Below are 16,808 nucleotides of genomic sequence, written 5' to 3' on the forward strand. Positions count from 1 at the left end.
TCAATCCTCTGCTAACGTTGAGCGGCTGCATGAGCAGCCTAAAGTCCTAAAACTCAAGCAGATATCCCACTGTGAGAAGGCAGTCTAACCCTTTTCACTGATGTTAATGGCTTGCACAAAGTTCTGATTAGCTGTATGGAGGGAACAAACGAGTATGGAGGGAACAGACACACTCGAGCACGCACTAAAGGACAAGTTGCAACTGGTCGTGGAGCTTGCGCCGATAACTAGGCTATCCAGGGGGATTTGTTTCCTACGTTGTGGCTGCTAGGCGGGATGTGCACTACGGCAGCACTTCATCGTTGACTTGAGGAGATGTCTTTAGCGCAGGGGTGTCAAACTCATTTTGGTCCGGGGGCCGCATACAACCCATGTGGACCTCAAGCGGGCCGCATTAGTAACATCATCGCAAAAAAAAAAAAAAAAAAACGTAAAGCAGAGGATTAGTGTTCAGTACTATCACGTTGTAAGTGTGTTGAATATGTAGAAAGCAATGCAATACTGATAATCCTATGCAAAATTTCCTTGATTTCATTCATTCATTGCCAACGTCAATTAATTAAAGATGAGACAGTTCATTTTGGCAGGGGGTCTGGGGGTTTTCCCCCATAAAATTTTGTATTTCTTATATGTAATTTCCTGCATTTTCACGCATTCTAACATCCCGTTTCCAGTTTGAGCTTAATAGGAACCAATACAAATCCAATTATATTTGCCCAATAATACAATAAGCAATACAATAAATACAATAAGCCCCCAATGGCTTATTGTAGGCCTATTAATTGTATTAATACAGCAGTGAATTATGTAATTAATATAATACAACATAATTTAAAAAAAAAATAAAAAAAAATTAACATCCGGGCCGGATGGAACCCTCTGGCGGGCCGGATGCAGCCCGCTGGCCGTATGTTTGACACCCCTGCTTTAGCGGGAGCATTTGAATGTATAAAAGGGCGTTGAACACAATGTCTATGGACCTTTGCTTGGGAGTACATCAACATTCTGCGTCTTGATTCACCGTTGGTGCTTGTATCAGCACAAAAGTTACCTCACTAACGTTAATGATGTGCTTTGCTGAGTAACCTAGCCAAATATATCCAGATGATCGTGAATTATGCCAAATAAAGTCTGCCAACATGTATTACCATTCTAGGAGCTATAAGGAGAATGCGGCACAGGAGAAAGGGTTCCTTTGACACAGAGAATGTTGTGTGTGGCTGCGCGCATGCAATGTTTAGTTTTCAGGTTTCAGGCAAACGGTGATCGATACGCCCTAGGTCCATAAGACTAAAACAGGGACAATGACAAAAGGAATGAATTGCTTGAGAAAATCAAAAGGGACAGAGCGAAGTTATGACAACAAATTGACGTGCACCATTATGCAAGGCTACATGTAGTCTAACCAATCAGTTACCGTTGCGTTAATAATATTTATGATAAAGATTACTTCAGCGCAGGATATCAGAAATAAACAAGACAGCGCAGATGGCTTTTATTTTTTTTAATATGGCCACATTACGCGCCAATACGCCAATGCGTATTAGGCTATTTATCATGAAACATCAAACCAGAAGTAGCCTTATCTTGTACCCAGCACTTTTCAAACCTTACTCAGGTTTATGATAATTGTCCGGGCTAGCACTTTTGAAATCAAACGGACGCCCTTGCCTGCATGACATGTCATTTGCATGATAAGAGCATGGACGATCATGGACATACGATGGTACACACATACAGGGTTCATACACTTTTTCACCAGTTTTATTCCATAACTTTTCCATGACTTTTCCAAGACCTTTTACTGAAATTCCAGGACCAAAAGACAATGACCAATCGCGGGCGCGCGGGGGTGGGAGCATAGCCTATTATAGTATATATTACATAGCTGCCATTATACTATATGTTGTATTATATAAATTATATTATTCATTATTGTTAAAGTGAAAGCCCAACTGGGAAACTCCAACTCCCATTGTCCTTGTGACACAGCACTCCACAGCACACTGCACACAACGACATCGCATTTATGCCTCACCCATGCAAGGGGGCAGCCCCCAATGGCTTATTGTAGGCCTATTAATTGTATTAATACAATAGTAAATAATATAATTCATATAATACAACATATAGTATAATAGTTATTATTCACTTGTCTGGTTTAGGCCTTGAGTCAGAAATGAAAATGAATAGGCCTAGGTAATTAGGTCGTGAAATCATCATGAAGACAAATTTGTATGTATATCAACATGCCCTCTATGGAGATAGATTCTCATCCTGTCCAAGTAGTTTAGAAAACATTGAGTCTACACCTGCCTATAAGCACAATAGTCCAAAGCTCCTGTAAGAATGTTCATGTTTTGTCATTTGTTGTGGTTGCTGATGGAGCCAAACGAACTGGAAAAAAGAGTGCACTGCTCGTGGCAGTGTGACGCCCACCACCACTCACTCAATGAGATGTGACAGGGTGAGGCTCATTTTGTGTTGCAACAATCTGACTGATTTGAAACAGAGCCACAGATAACTTTTCATACTCTTTTGTCTGCGCTTATATTTCAAAACGGTCGCGTCATGCCGACATTGGCAATTGTTTGGCTCGCGGTCAGCTGCACATACTGTACGGATTTTATTTTATTTTTTTAAACGGACAGATTCACTCACAGCACGTGCACCTTTGCTTCTCATATCATTATGTCTGGGCTTACCGAAAGCATAAAAGGTTCACTTGGAGCTCTGGCAAATTAGCACACCAATCGGGTCTTAGGATTGTTTTTCTTTTGGCATTAGCAACGTTTTTGTGGAACCGCTAAAATTTTACAACGCTTTGCTAACCTGTAGCTGAGGAGGCACCATTGACAGTATATGGGAGGCACTGATGTATCTTGCCCTTGCTAACAAGTGCCGCTTCGCATACCAGACCCAATAAAACTTTCGTCCTTTTTTTAAGAAAGCCACGCGTTGTTGAAGTTACACTCCCCGGAATGCTGTAACATCGTTATTAGACATAATAAAGCCTCCCAGAATATCTGTTAGAAGAACTATGATCACGTCTCACCACACTTCGCACACTACATCTAGCTTGCGCGTTACGAGGCTTAGGGTTGCCAGATGTGACCGACTTGTAGCACCAAAAACGTTTGAAAACCGCCTGGAGCCAGTACAACCTGCCTTATTTGAAAACCACTAATTTGGCAACACGTGGTTACGCATACGCAGACAACATTTCCACGACAACTCGTGGACAAAACATTTTATTACGCCGCAGCATCAAGTTCATATTATGATTGATGAAACACTAGATAGATTTCCATGACTTTTCCAAAACTTTTGATCAAAAAATAGTTTTCCATAACTTTTCCAGGCCTGGAAATTTGAATGTTAAAATTCCAAAACTTTTCCAGGTTTTTCATGACCGTACGAACCCTGCACATAGCCACACACGCACACAACATGCAGCGCAGTACCAGCTGATTTGCTCTGGAATCTCGAAATAAAAACGGACTTTTCTTGGGAAAAGTGTTGCAAGAACATTGAACTCCTTTAGTAGGCCTATCATTGTGCCAAGCGTGTGTCGCAATATTGTGCTGGGGATATGTGTTGGGGAGGACATTAACATTAGGCCTATGACAAAAACATTATAGGGGAGGATTGAGGATAAATCTTACACGTTTCCTTATTAATGGGAAATTAATTCCATGCTTTAGAAAGTATTCAAGAACCTAAACAATATGTAATTGCTCCACAGTTCAAGGGTTAGGCTATTTATTCAGTGAGGTTGTGGATATTGACACCTTTCCTCCGCGATCGCGGATAGCCCCCACCTTTGCGCTTCTCATCTGGCTGTCACAATATGGAACGGGAAGAGAGCGTGCAGTTCAAGACAAGCAGCATGACTGCAATTTTCAATACAGTAGCCTAAACAACTGTTAAATGTTCAGCGGTGTCTGTAGTCAAATTATCACAGCGGTGGTAGATGATTTTATGAAGACCTGGAGGACAAAAACCAACAGACACAATTGCTGAGTGTGTATGCATTATTTGTAACGAATGATTCTCCTGCCAGGATAGCGTTGAACTACAGAATAACCATTTACATGTTGAGAGGAGGCATTTTGAAAAGTCGAAGACCTATTCACGAGGATATCATAGCTACCTTTCCTTGTCAATGTCCCATGCACTACAAAATATTCAAGAACCTCATCTGCGATAGGCTAAACACAATTTATCCAACAAGCTTGTGGATAATATTGCCACAATTCCCCTCTTCTGTGGTAGCCAGTTGCCTTCTGCAATCTGAATCGGAAATAGAGAGCACTGTTCAAGACCCGCGGCAAGACTGCAATTGTCATCTGGTTTGTGGTGTCAACCTTCAGCCAAAATGGTGACAGGCCCTTTTTTATAAGATAGACCTACCTTATTCGCAGCAGCCAAAATCAGTCAGACAATAAGTGCTTAACGAGTACGTGCAGGGTAGCGAATGCTCTTCTATCAGGGTAAAGTTTGCAATTGGAGAGGGGTGATTGAAGGGCTAAATTAAGTCCGAAATCAAAATGATAAAAAAAAACGGTCGATTTATTTACAATACCCTACATGACAGAAAGAAAACGTGTAGGGGGTCAACTGAAAATAGCCATAAACTGAGGACTATAGGCAACGTCAAAGTAAAATACAAACACGAAATCAAACAAAGCTTTTTTTTAATGCGGTACACAAGCTTCACAAAACCCACTGGTTAACAGCAGGTTTTACGCACACATTTCGAAGCGGTTAATCACAGATGCTGCTCTCTATCTTGCTCTCCCAAACCCCAACGTACACTGGGTTTAATACACCCTGCAATACTGGCAAACTATTATTCAATTACCATTTCATTTGTTCATGCAAAGACCTTTACGCGGCGGAGAGAGAACGCGCTCCTGTGCAGTGTTAACGTAGCGATTTAATATCTCTCTCTCTCTCTCTCTCTCTCTCTTTACTGTAGCCATGGACTTAACACAGGTGCATGGGTTCTGTAATGTTTTCAACACTGTTAGGACCTATATTGTTTTCTGGCTCATGCGCGAACTATTTGTTGTCATTCAGAATCAGAAACATCAAAGTGTCGGCAGACAGCTTTCTCTTGTTGCTGGTGCTTCGCATCTAAAAAGTTACCGGAAAGTCAGAAAACTCGCTGCATGACAATGTGCTCAATGGTCAATAGCCTACTTCTAGATGCACTATAGTCTATAGCCTAGACGCGCGCTGCTCTGATTCAAAGCGAGCACAAGGGTCAATAGCCTACTTCTAGACGCATTAAACCGCACTGCTCTGATTCAAAGCGAGCAGGCTGTGCTTGGTCCCGCCTCTCTGCCCGCAGCTGGGGCTACTCAAATACTGTTCCAGAAATGTAAGGAGTAGAAAGTAACATAGATAATTGTCAAAAAATTCACGTAAAAGTGAAAAAAAGCATCTCAAATATTGTTCCAGAAATGTAAGGAGTAGAAAGTAACCTAGATAATTGTCAACAAATATAATGGCGTAAACGTAAAAAACAACAACATACCAGTTAAAATGAGTGAGTAGCCTACATTTTATTTATAAAGCACATCTAAAAACAGAAAAAAACAGCTGATTTACATGTTTAAATAAACAAAAAACAAAAGGGTCAATAGCCTACTTTTAGACGCATTAAACCGCACTGCTCTGATTCGAAGCGAGCAGGCTGTGCTTGGTCCCGCCTCTCTGCCCTAAGCTGGGGCTACTCGAATAGCCCACTGTTCCAGAAATGTAAGGGGTAGCCTAGAAAGTAACATAGGCCTACAGACAGAGCCGGCTCTGACCTCCATGGGGCCCTAGGCAAAAATATGCCAAGGGGCCCCCATAAAGCGCGCAACCGCAACCCCCCCCCCCCCCCCCGCAAAACGAGAACCACAGACACAAAGTTAGACTCAAATCAAGTTTAATTAAAAAGTCTTGAGAGAAAAACATCAATAATGTAATCTGAACAGATTGTGAACATGTAGATAAGTGGCTCCACCTCCTCCTCAGTAACAGCATCTACACAGAGGTACAAATATAATAGGTAAGTATATAGGTGCATTGAGGTTCTTTGCAAATCCATGTGAGTTCATCATAGCAATGAATGTGTATTGCTACAAAATAAGGTTGTCAGTCTATACATTTAGACTTAAAATAACAGTTTGTATTAACTCACCATCAAAAGTGTCCCTTTCTGCACTTTCTTGAGGCAAAGTCATCAATGATGTCATCATAACAGATTTTCTTCCCCACATCATGGTTAATGCTCATGATGGCCAGACCACTCAGGCGCTCCTGCGACATGGAAGATCTTAGGTAGCTTTTTACCATTTTTAGCTTGCTGAAGCTCCTCTCTGCTGAGGCTACTGTAACAGGCAGAGTAACAGCAATCCTTAGAGCAATCCAAAGATTAGGATACAGCTCCTCCAGACCCTTCTCACAAAGAAAAGACAGAAGCTGAAAGGCAGTCATATTGCCTGATGGTAAGGGAGGTAGACTTTTTATTTCCTCTGCTAGGTCGACTCCACTGATGTCAGTCTCTTCGTTGAAGGTCAGAGCTTTTTCCATTTCCATACACTGCGCCTTTAAGGACTCACCGGACATCTGACATGCAGAGCTGAAGTTCAACACCACTCCATATTTCGCTTTCACCTGGTTCAGGGTTTCAAATCTCTCATCAATGGATGCTATTGCAGTGTCAACCACAATGTTGAAAAAGCTGACTTCGAGATTCCGCATGGCATCAATCACTGGCTCATCATGTGATTCATAGCTAAAAAGCCTCTTGGTGGTTCTCAGCCTCTTCTCCTTCAAAACTGCATCCACATTCATTTCCTCACAAATGCTTCTGGCAGTTGTCTGAGCATCAGAGAATCCAGTGTCCCGGTAGAGAGTGAGAGAGGCCTTTGCATTTGTAGTTAACTGAACAGCAATGTCGAGCTGCATTGAGGCAGATTGGAGGAGCTTGTTCACGGTGTTTGTTGTTGACAAAATCTCACACCAGACTACACAGCAAATCAAGAAGCGGTAAGATCCGATCTCTTCCGCAAGTGACTGGGCCTCCACTTTGGCAACAGGATCGTTGACTGTCTGCCTGGCTTCCAGCAAGGCTTCTCGGATGTTGGGGGCCTGGTGTCTGATTGCATTGACACTTTGGAGCCTGCTCTCCCATCTAGTGTCACTCCATGATTTCACTGAGATATTAACATGCCGTTTCAAGATGCTCCATCTCTGTGTGCCAGCAGAAAAAAATGTGAACAACTTCTGCACATAGCCAAAAAAGCCAACAGCATATTTTGAGCATTTAGCAGCATCTGCAATCACCAGGTTCAATGTGTGTGCACCACAGGGGACAAAAACAGCTCTGGGGTTCAATTGCAGCAGTCTGGCTTGCACGCCCTGGTGTTTCCCCTTCATATTCGCGCCATTGTCATAGGCCTGCCCTCTGCAATTGTCAAACACAATTTTCAGCTCAGCCAACTTCTCCAAGATGACTCTGGACAGGTTTAAGCCTGTTGTAGCCTCAACATTGACAAAACCAAGGAAGTGCTCCTTTATTTCTGGCTGTCCCTTGGAAGTCACACTTCTCAGAATGATCGACATCTGCTCCTGATGACTGATGTCAGGTGTGCAGTCCAAGATGAGGGAAAAGTATTTGGAGTCCCTCACTTCAGCCACAATCGTTTGCAGAATCCTCTCACTTACGAGCTGTATCAGCTCATTCTGTATGTTTTTGCCAAGGTAATGAGCCCGTGTCTCTCCATCTTTTATTTTGCTGACATGGCTCTCCATCACAGGGTCATATTTAGCCAGTAATTCAATCTCTTTCAGGAAGTTTCCATTATCTTGTTCGTACAGTCTATCTGACGAACCCCTGAATGCTAGATTTCTTTCGGCCAGAGACTGTGTGATGCTAATGAGGCGAGTGAGGACGTCTCGCCATCTTTTCCTTTCTGCCTCCAAAGCGGTCATCTGCATCTGGTCAAGCGTTTTCCCCTGTTTTAAACGCAGGTCCAGTTCCCTCCACTTAATCATGCAGCTTGTGTGTTCAGGACTGCCTTCGTGCTGTCTCAGAATGGCGTTGATGTTAGACCAATCGGTGATACCGTCAACTATTATTCTGTGTTTTTTAGTGGAAAACAGCTTACAGCAAAAGCAAAATGCAGCATCGTTCTTCACGGAGTACGAAAGCCAACTCCTCTTAATCATTTCCCCGTTTGACAGCCGTCTTTCAAATAAACCTGCATGAAATGATCTTCTGGATTTATCTTTAGGGTATGTAAAATTGAGCCCTGGCCGGAATGGACCTCGACGCACTAGCTCAGTCCGTAAACTGTCGGTTAATGGGGAAGGCCACTCTGCTGCATCAGAAGGAAGAGCAGAAACTGTTGCTGGTTCTGTACTAGCATGTGATGCTGGCTGAATTTCCTCTGACAACGGTGGCTGTACTGTGACTACCTCATCAGCTGCAGGTGCACCTGGCTCATCTGTGCTTGCACTACCTGAACATTGCGCTGGCCCTCCACTGGCTGACTGACTGGAGTCTGAGCTTTTCAGAAACTTAAGCATAGCGCCTGTAAAATATAAATAAGGCTTCAATTCATTTAGCTCCATCAAATTGTTTGCATTTAAAATTACCATATTTTATAGCCTGCCCCCAAGTATCTTGCCTTCAGTAATCTGGTCTAAAACGTTTTTTTAAAAAATAAATGAATATGCCTATGATAAGAAACTCAGTAGTAAACTAAATTATTTAGCTATAGCCTATAACATGTGTTATTATAAATGTTATCACACATTATTGTAAATAATGTTGTGTTCACTACTTATTGGGATTCACCTTCGTCACAAGTTTCAGTCATTCACCAAAGGTCTGCATTTATTAGTCTATCCAAGCAAGCCGCGCGCGCCCCCTTGCTATTGTTAACACACACACACACACACACACACACACAGGCACGGCACTCCTCTCTCTCTCACTCCCTCCTCCTCCGTTGCTTAGACTGTGCGGACGTCTTATCAAACATCTTACGCGCCTGTCAAAACCAAAACCAATGTCTGTGTATGTTGATATTTGTTTCTAATCTAAACTATCGAGAGGCAGCCACGCATAGCCTACAACAGCGCACGCTCAAAGTCTCATACACACACCACACACACACAGCAAGGGCACCGCATCTCTCTCTCCCTCCTTCTTTGCTTCGACTGCACTGACGTTTCATCGGCTACACGAACGGCTTATCAGATTATGATTCAACTAGTACACCTTTCGAAACAACAGTAAAACGTTGACAACACCACCCTTTCCTCTTACATTCTCTCTAGCCTAGGCTACCCTGTTGATTCAGTTGAACTAAGTTGCACAAGCTAAACGAAACGCTACTCAGCTTGTGGTTCTCAACAACTTCTACCTTTTAAAACAACAACAAAAACGTTAATCCCCCTTTTTACAACATGTGACTGTATCGAAGACCCGGGCACTTTTTAACTCGGCATTGTTGTGCAGTTGCAAAAGCAAAAGCAATGACATTGGCACTTCTGCTCCATATACGAAATTTGCCACAGAAGAAGGACCACAATGAATGGAAGCATAACCGTAACAACAGAGGAGTTACGTTGCCTTACCTGACTGCTGTTCTCGAAGCTCATTGTCATGTATTTTCTTTTTCTTTTTGTCGTTCCCGCAGGGAAAATGACGTTTCATGATGAACGTTTGTTGCGTGACGGAATCATTAATCAGCAATGATATCAGTTCGCGGTTTTTTTTTGTTTTTGTTTTTTTTAAACTGTCAACGTAAGTGACGTAAGGGGTCGCGCGAGGCCTTACGCTGTAAGCGTAGTGAGCGTATTGGGCGGGCCGGCTCTGCCTTCAGATATTTGTCAAAACATGTAATGGAGTAAAGTAACGGCGTAGACGTGAAAAAAAAGCTTCTCAAATATTGTCTAGATAATTGTCAAAAAATGTAAGGGCGTAAACGTTAAAAAACCAACAACATAGCCCTACCAGTTAAAATGAGTAAGTACATTTTATTTATAGATTTACATGTTTAAATCAACAAAAAACAAAACTTAACAGCTGATTTACATATTTAAATAAACAAAACNCGTTAAAATGAGCAGTAAAAAAGCTGATTTACATTTCTAATATAGGCAGGCTGAAGAAAACCCGTTAAAATGAGCATTAAAAAAGCTGATTTACATTTCTAATATAGGCAGGCTGAAGGGACGTTTAGTTCAAACCTAAGGATCTTTAGTTCAATTTTAAGGACGTTTCGTAGGCTTTTGCGGTAGACGGAACGTCCTCGACGAAAGATCCCCTGCCTTATACGAATGGTCCAACGTTTTGTTCGAATGGTCCCCTCTCAAGAATCCAGTCGACGAAAAGACCTGTACCCATTCCAATGAGCTCCCATTGAGTTACACAGGGCAGGGCTCTCATTGAGTTATTCCTAGTAAAATATGAATAAAACTACATGTATTTTACTTCAAATAAACTATATTGCATAATGTTACAATTGTTTACAATTTCCTTCAATAAGATCACGTTTTTGAAAGAAAATTGATTTCAGCATGTTCATCGAACCCACGTTGTTGTTGCCATATGACAACATATTACCAACTAACCCCCATATATTTTTTAAAAAGATTTTTGTTTAAATATGTATTATTTAACCACTTTCAAGTCTAAAAAACACATTTTAAAAATATATATGACGTATAAAAGGTTGTTCATCAGCAAATAATGATGTTTAGGACATCAGCACACATTTATCTTTGCTATAATACAGATAACATTATTTTCCTCTGCAAGAATGAATATTTAATACTGGTTTGTGGATGTTTTCATGCCGTCCTGTTATCCAAATGTCAGATTCAGTCTTCAAATTAGCATGTAAAAAAACATGTTTTGTCCGAGATAATTGCAAATGTTGGTTCCCAGTAATTATCACAATATAACAAAACTGTTAAAAAAGTCCATTGTGCTTTCCATTATGCATTAAATTGGCCATTTTGTGTGCGTCCGAGAAAGCAGTGTTAACCGTGTCACACACTGAATCCCCCTCAATAATGGTTTAGTCCTTTTAGTCATTTTAGTCATTTTAGTCATTAGTCCTTTTAGTCATTACCTCTTTGGGTGGTGATGTGAAGACAGTTTGGTAAGTTTGGAGTTCATCTCTTCCATAATTTAATCCATTCTTTTTTATGGTCTTAGAGAGGGAAAATTGTCTGTCAACTGTGTTCTCAACATATTCATTAGAACCTTCATTAGAAATGAAAAGTAGGAAAACACAGACAAAGCTTACCAAGATATGATTGGATTAAGGTGTTTGGCTAGTGTATGTTGAAAGTCTGGTATGTGTATGACGTCTGTGTTTGTGTGAGTTGTAGGCCTATACTGTATGTGAGGTTTGGGTGATGGTGTGTGAGGTAATAGACTAGTGTTAGGCTGTCTGTACAGTATGGGCCAGCGTAGGTCTGGTATGTGAGAGGCATGTGTGATGCAATTCAATGCTTTCAGAGGAAATGGAATAAAAAATAATGAAATGCAGGTAATAAAATAATTACTAAATAATTATAGAATAGACAGTGAATTATATTGAGTATATTGTTATCTGTGTTGAGGACTTGGTTTAATAAAATAATTAAAAGCAACATAATTAATACATGGTTTATTTTGGTGAGATAAAAAATGGCTAGTTGACCTTCCATTTGGCTAGTAAGAAAAAAATGTCTGCTAGCCAAATTTTCTGGTGGTGGTGCAGTTGATAGTATCTAGGTTTTACTACTAATTAATATTTAAGACTAGTTCCAGTGCAATAGTTGAAATTCAGAAAGGCAAGGTTTATTTGCTTGAGAGAGGGGGAGAGGGAGGCCATTAGGCCCCATTCTGCACACATCAATGTTCACAACAAGCATCTGTGTCACCCAGGAAGATCTAATAGGACATGGAAGAATCAAAACAAGAATAAAATAAAATGAAATGGCAAAATGTGTCAGTGTGGGGACTGTCTCCCCCTTTCCATCAACTTCAAAGACACATAAATACAACACAGAGAAAGTTCCAATTTGAAATGGTTGCCTTGAAATGAACAAAAGAAAATCAACAGGTCAGTCTGCCACTGAAGGTGTGAAAAGGGGATCTCTCAGCATGGGCAAGGGGTGCTCCCCCTTTTGACACCTTGAAATCAAAACAAGAAAATAAACTAGTCCATTCAAAACATTTGCCTCGTATAAACTCTTAAATTTCAATCTTAACTCATGACTTTGCTTTTGTGTGAATTCTTCATCTCAAACTCATATTTAGTCAACTTATCTTCACACAGTCTGAAACAGGCACAGGCAAAGGAGGACAGGCAACAGGCCTTCAACACGTTAACTCAGAGTACAGTCAATCACCACCCATCCTCCACTGAAAGTAAACAACTCACGGATCCTCTCCCCCTTTGCAATCTGTGGAGCATTCCAGCTGTAGCAGATTGGAGAAATCAGAGGAAAACAAATAAACAAAAATTAAAAATGCCAAGGGAGAAAACAATGACCGCCAAGATGTGCCACGCTTGTAACGCCGACATACATGAACACCGCAAACCTTACTATAGTATTGCTTGGTACACAACTTCTGCTTTCCTCTCAGAAGTTCAAAACACCACTGGAATTCCCATCAGTAGATAACCCTCAAGCCAATACAGAAAGTAAGTTTAGATTGTTCAAAACACATCCTTTGCATAGTCAACGCCAGCCGTCTTTCGCACTTGGAGACACGCGGTTCACACTCGTTAGGGACTCTTTTTGCTTCCTGTGGCCAAGACACACAAAGACACACAACTGCTTCTGAAACAAAAGAACAGGGAAAACTCACAACTGCAAAGCAGTATCTTGGATTAAAACTTGGGGGAAAAAAAATCATGGGAGGATGGTCTCGAAGCTGGGGGCATGACTGTATACTAGAGTTAAGGTTTGGTGGCTTAAATTTTTTTTTTTTATCTAAGGCCGACTGACACAAATAAAACAACACTTCTCATTGTAGGCCTATCATGAAAGTGTATTTTCCAAAATTATCATCCAATCTAAACAAAACAAATTCTGGGAAAATCTTATACAGCAAATCAAACAAATCACTCATTTGAGTATATAGACAAGATGTTAAACTTAGCAAAATTTTGGTTTCTCAAAAGGCCACCATGCTTTTCTTCTCACAACTGCTTTGGGCCGGCTCATTTCCATAACACCAGGCCTGCTTCGGAAGACACAAAACGATTAATGGATAAAACTTGAATATATAATCAAAGAAGACCCACTTGAAATCAGGAAACTGTAAATAAAGCAAAAACGTATCAGCTCACATTCTTGTCAAACCAAAACAACAAATGGGTGAACAGGGTGAAATGAAATCATGACCAAATCAAACAAAGAAAAGGGTGAAAAATAAAATGTCATGACAGAATTCATACATCTTTCCAAATTCAATTTGTGGTTGGGAATATCCTTATTTCGGTTAAGGTTAATTGTCTTAAGGTTAGCACTCTGATTTTAGCTTTCTTTACTTTTAAGAAGACATACAGTACACTCACACCTAACGGGGAGGGGTCAGGAACGTTAAGGTTGGGGGAAGTGTGGGGGTTTTCAACAGTAACAACATACAAACACTGTCGGGTGAGCAGGGAGAACCAAAACTTTACTGATGAGAGGGTCAAAACCGAACACAAACAAAAGCAGGGCAACGAGTTGCGATCGACTGTTGTCGTCCCTACCCCCTGACCAACCTGACTTCATTACTCTGTCACCACCAGCTCACCATCATGTGGTTAAGACATAGATTGTAGCCTACTACTAACATTCTATGGGTTAAGACCTCAGTCGCTCTGTAGGCCTACACCTGCTGCCAGCATTTCGGATGCTGTTCGATTCAACGCCTCGCACGTTGCCAGATTGGACGGCACCATTTCGCAAGAGCTCAGGGGGAAGGGTATGACAACATGATAAAGAACTGACAAAAACGTTATGGGCTGGTTGGGCTGGGCCGTTAGAATCAGTACCACCTTTCCCCCCCTGTCGGCGCCCCTGCCCATGCTCACACACACACTGGACTCCGACAAACCAGATAAAGGTTTCACCTTTCTTCAATTCTGATTTGTTTAAACCTCGATATGGGGCGCAGACAGAACCCAAGAAGACTTTCAGAGTTGCATGTTTTTCCCCCAAAAGGCTGGTCGACCTCCTATTTTTTTGTCGCACTATTGCAAAATTAGGGCGCATGTGCAACCAAAGTGTTTTTGTGCTATTGATCTCTTATGTGTTGGTGAAATCCTAAAACAGATACTAGGGATTATTTCTGGAGAGGGATGTCTTGTGTAAGGAGAGTGACTAAATTCAAATCTGACGTTACAGGGATTTATAATGAAAAAAGTGTCATAAAATCCTGCTTATGAAGCTCAAGAATCACATTTTCTATATCAGTTGCACAGATGACAGATTTATGACGATATTATTGTCAATGGACATAAGTACTTTCAAACTTATGTCTTTAAAGGTATACAGTATGGAAATTTCTAGGTCACTTATAAAAAAAATATTGATAATTTACATTTTGCCTTTGCCAAGAAATGCACTCTAATTGTAGAATCACTCAGAGACACCTAGATTTATCAAAATCAGTTCAAAACCTTTATCATTTTTGGGGGATTTGGTGGGTTTTGTCCATAGATTTACTCACCTATAAATAAATATTGATTTTAGGCCCGTACATATACAGTATGGAAATTTCTAGGTCACTTATTAAAAAAATATTGATAATTTACATTTTGCCTTTGCCAAGAAATGCACTCTAATTGTAGAATCACTCAGAGACACCTAGATTTATCAAAATCAGTTCAAAACCTTTATCATTTTTGGGGGATTTGGTGGGTTTTGTCCATAGATTTACTCACCTATAAATAAATATTGATATTTGGCCCGTGACTTCATTCCAGATTTTGATTTTGGCCCTTGGTCAATTTGAGTTTGACATCCCTGCTTTAGTGAGCTGTGTGTGCTAGTGTTTGTGTTTTTGCTTTCTGTTCATTGGTGTTTGATATGCCTGCCTATGTCTCATTTCTGGTTCCAGCAATTGTGCTGCAAATAAAATTTCCCTATGAGGACAATCTAACTATCACTATCATTCCTCTTTCCCTTTCAGTGTTTTCCGGACCAAGCAAAAAGGATTCTCCCTGAGATTGTTAATGATATCAAAACATGGATTGGGAAGTTCTCTGGAAAGGATTTTCAGCTTGAGGTCTGTATGGCATTGGTTTGCATTTATGTGCATTCTGTTGTCTACAAAGATTTTAATTCAACCAGGTCCTTTTATCCACTTGAAAAAAGAATCACACTGTCTGTAGGGAACTTCGTGTGATTCCTTTGTCAAGTTGTGAAGGGAGGGGCTTGGGAAGTATTTAACTACCAGACTTTCCCTCTACATGTGCCAGAAATGTCAAAGCATCTTGGATGAGGAGCCAAATGTCCTCAGGCTCAAACAATAACTGCATGTTGATCACTCCAGTCCAGCCCGCCAGAGGGTTTCATCTGGCGAGTACGTAGGGGGAAATATCCAAGCCCAACCATTTCTGTGATGAGCTTTGCACATTTCACATGAGTTATTTCTTTTAAAAAACAATTTCGCCACTGGGGTCAGCAAAGGCAATCGACATCTGGCATGACAAAACCAAGAAATAGACAGCATACATGCGTCTGTCTCAAATTGTGCACTTCTGCACTTCATTGTTCATGTTTCAGTGTGTATGGTGTATTAATTACACACTGAAACACAGTGCCCGAAGTGCACAAGTGCACTATCTGAGACGCACCACATGTTTCTGCCAGTGCCTCCCAGGCCTGGCAAAGATGCTGCTTTATCCCACGAGCCTTGCCGCTGTTAAAGTTGCTATTAACAATTACCAAAATGTCGCTATCTAAATTCTAAAAGATGAAAAGTTGATTAGAGGAGGGGTGCCCAACCAGTCGATCTCGGGTCCAGTAGGGCCGATATCTCAGGTGGAGATATGTAGGACTAACACACATTAGTATTTTAGCCATGTAGACACTGTGTTGTGAAATCACATACTAAGAACTGTGTGGATTTCCTACTACTGTATTAAAGTGCGGAAGTGGAAATCTTGAAAGTTGCTACGGACAAAAAAATCCGGATGTACCAATACATGCATAAAAACAGATCCGTTTGTGTGCCCTCTTGGGTTGAAAGAATGATGAAAGGAAACAAGGGGGTGGGGATGCTTTTTGTGAATGCGAGGTGAAGGCGCTGTGTCAGTGGTGGGCATAATTTAAAAAGAAAAATGCTGCGTACAATTACAAAATTACTTTGGCTTGTCTAAAGTCTGGTATTTCGTAATACTTAAGTGTGTGGACTGTTGAAAAAACTGTAATTTCATACTTGCAATGCAGATTTTCCCACCCACATGAACAACGGAATGTACATCAAAACTACACACCTTGCCATGGCACTCGCCAAGGCTGCTGAGAAACAAACTTTTATGTCGGGTATAAATATGAAAGATGACGCATGCATGCACATACACCCAACGTATGGATAATCTGTTGCCTATAATCAGTTAAAAATTCACCTGTAAATTGATTGATTGACTGATTTTACAGTAGCCTTGGAAAAAAGAAGTGCTGCAGTCAAGACTTCCCCGACAAATGCATCGCAGATGTTGTAGTCCTGATTTTTTTTTTTTAAATCACGCGCCTCAATCTGCATATGAATGACTATTATGCCATGCTCCATGATCACGTAG

The 16,808-nt window shown here is 40.9% G+C and overlaps 1 protein-coding gene across 1 annotated transcript in view; it reads left to right on the forward strand.

The window, feature by feature from the left end:
- LOC134454841 (E3 ubiquitin-protein ligase RNF213-like) overlaps positions 1–16,808 on the forward strand; it is a 113,548-nt gene that overhangs the window by 13,950 nt on the left and 82,790 nt on the right. The window contains exon 2 of the mRNA XM_063206000.1: positions 15,194–15,289. The gene's annotated coding sequence lies outside the window, so the exon portion shown is untranslated. The remainder of the gene's footprint in view (positions 1–15,193; positions 15,290–16,808) is intronic.

The sequence above is a fragment of the Engraulis encrasicolus genome, chromosome 8 (genome assembly GCF_034702125.1).
Source record: "Engraulis encrasicolus isolate BLACKSEA-1 chromosome 8, IST_EnEncr_1.0, whole genome shotgun sequence".
Taxonomy (NCBI): Eukaryota; Metazoa; Chordata; class Actinopteri; order Clupeiformes; family Engraulidae; genus Engraulis; species Engraulis encrasicolus.